This window comes from Schistocerca gregaria, chromosome 4 (assembly GCF_023897955.1).
Source record: "Schistocerca gregaria isolate iqSchGreg1 chromosome 4, iqSchGreg1.2, whole genome shotgun sequence".
Taxonomy (NCBI): Eukaryota; Metazoa; Arthropoda; class Insecta; order Orthoptera; family Acrididae; genus Schistocerca; species Schistocerca gregaria.
In genome coordinates, this window is record NC_064923.1 from 269,585,019 (window position 1) to 269,587,847 (window position 2,829).

Genomic DNA, 2,829 nt, shown 5'->3' on the forward strand with positions numbered 1-2,829 from the left:
GAGTGGTGTTACAGTCGGCGCACGAGCGATGGGACACAGCATCTCCGAGGTAACGGTGAAGTGTGGATTTTCGGGTACGACCATCTCAGGAGTGTACCGTGAATATCAGGAATCCGGTAAAACATCAATACTCCGGCATATCTGCGTCCGAAAAAAGATCCTGCAAGAACGGGACCAATAGCGACTCAAGAGAATCGTTCATTGTGACAGAAGTGCAACCATTCCGTAAATTGCTGCATATTTCAATGCTGGGCTATAAACAAGTATCAGCGTGCGAAGCATTCAACGAATCATCATCAATATGAGCTTTCGGGGCCGAATACCCATTCGTGTACCCTTGATGACTGCACGACACAAAGGTTGACGCCTCACATGGGCCCGTCAGTACCGACATTGGACTGTCGATGACTGGAAACATGTTCACTGGTAGGACGAGTCTCGTTTCAAATTGTATCGAGCGGGTGGACATGTACGGGTATGGAGACAACGTCATGAATCCATGGGCCCTACATATAAGCAGGGGACTGTTGAAGTTGGTGGATGCTCTATAAAGGTGTGGGCCGTGTGCAGTTGGAGTGATATGGGACCCCCTGATACTTTTAGATACGACTCAGACAGGTGATACGTACATAAGCATCCTGTCTGATCACCTGCATCCATTCACGCCTGTTGTTCATTCCGACGAACTCGGACATTCCAGCAGGACAATGCGACACCCCACACGTTCAGAATTGCTACAGAGTGGCTCTAGGAATACTCTCCCGAGTTTAAACATTTCCGCTGGCCACCAAACTCCATTCAGAAGAGATCTCCACCCCTCGTGGAGAGTCCTGCAGGATATTCATAGTGTCGATTCCCTACACCACTACTTCAGACATTAGTCTTGCGGCATTTCTGCGTGCTCAAGGGAGGCCCTACATGATATTCGGTAGGCGTACCAGTTTGTGTGGCTCTTCAGTGTGTACTCACAGTTTTCTTTTCTTTATAGCGGTTAACATCTTACCATGTTTCATGTAAATGCTACTTTGAACTCAGTATCCATATTAATTGCACATGATTTTACGATGTTTGTAAGTGGGACAAAAAATAATCTCACCCGAAAAAAATGAGACACCCTGAGAAAAATGGTACCAAATACCATTTAATACAGAATGAGATTTTCACTCTGCAGCGGAGTGTGCGCTGATATGAAACTTCCTGGCAGATTAAAACTGTGTGCCCGACCGAGACTCGAACTCGGGACCTTTGCCTTTCGCGGGCAAGTGCTCTACCAACTGAGCTACCGAAGCACGACTCACGCCCGGTATTCACAGCTTTAGTTCTGCCAGTATCCGTCTCCTATCTTCCAAACTTTACAGAAGCTCTTCTGCGAAACATGCAGAACTAGCACTCCTGAAAGAAAGGATACTGTGGAGACATGGCTTAGCCACAGCCTGGGGGATGTTTCCAGAATGAGATTTTCACTCTGCAGCTGCTAAGCCAGCAAATATCCTTCAAGATTCCCCACAGAAAGAAATCCGGGGGCGTCAGATCCCGCGAACATGACGACCAATCAACCAGTCATGAAATATGCTATTCAATACCGCTTCAACTGCACGCGATCTATGTGCCGGACATCATTTATGTTGGAAGTACATCGCCATTCTGGCATGCAGTGAAACATGTTGTAGCAAAATAGTTGGAACATTACGTAGGAAATCAGCATACATTGCACCATTTTGATTGCCCTCGATGAAATGGGGTCCAATTATCCTTCCTCCCATAATGCCACACCATACATTATCCCAACAAGGACGGCCATGTTCCCCTTGTCGCAGCCATCGTGAACTTTCCGTTGCCCAATAGTGCATATTATGCTGGTTTACATTACCGCTGTTGGTGAATGACGCTTCGGTGCTAGGTAGAACGCCTGCAAAAAAATATGTCATCGTCCCGTAGTTTCCCTTGTGCCCAGTGGCAGAACTGTACACGACGTTCAAAGTCGTCGCCATGCAATTCCTGGTGCATAGAAATATGGTACAGGTGCAATCGTTGTTGATGTAGCATTCTCAACACCCATGTTTTTGAAATTCCCGATTCTGGCGCAATTTGTCTGCTACTGAAGTGTGGATTAGCCGCGACAGCAGCTAAAACACCTACTTGAGCATCATCATTTGTTGCAGGTCGTGGTTGAAGTCTCACACGTGGCTGAACACTTCCTGTTTCCTTAAATAACTAGCTATCCGGTGAACGGTCCGGACACTTGGATGATGATGTCCAGGATACCGAGCAGCATACATAGCACACGCCCGTTGGGCGTTTTGATCACAATAGCCATACATCAACACGATCGACCTTTTCCGCAATTTGTAAACGGTCCACGTTAACACGGATAATGTTTCACGAAGCAAATACCATCCGCACTGGCGGAATGTTACGTGATACCACGTACGTTTGCGACTATTACATCGCCATTTATCACAAAGCGAAAAAACTGGTCCTAATAAAACATTCATATTTCTTTACGTACTACACGAATATGTATTAAGAATGAGGGTTGAAAAACGCAGTTGATACCCGTTTGACCTATGGCAGCACCATCTAGCGGGCCAGCCACACCGCCATATGGCTTCCCCCTTCAAGCTAGACGAGTTTCGTTCTTTGTATTTTTTTCGCTTGATGGTTATTTCGTGAGATATTTGGCCCGGTCACGATCAATGGACCACTCTGCCACACGTTAACCCACTCGCTGAGGATTTCATCGTGAAACTCCGCAAAATTTCGGATGCAACTCCACAAAATTGCGTGTATGCTGATGTCACCGTTCCAACATATAATGTGATTCTGCAG

General features: G+C 46.5%; 1 non-coding gene across 1 annotated transcript; it reads right to left on the reverse strand.

The window, feature by feature from the left end:
- Window positions 1-1,215: 1,215 nt before the first annotated feature.
- Window positions 1,216-1,290, reverse strand: Trnas-cga (transfer RNA serine (anticodon CGA)). The gene has a single exon. It is a non-coding gene; the product is annotated as a tRNA-Ser (tRNA).
- Window positions 1,291-2,829: the final 1,539 nt, after the last annotated feature.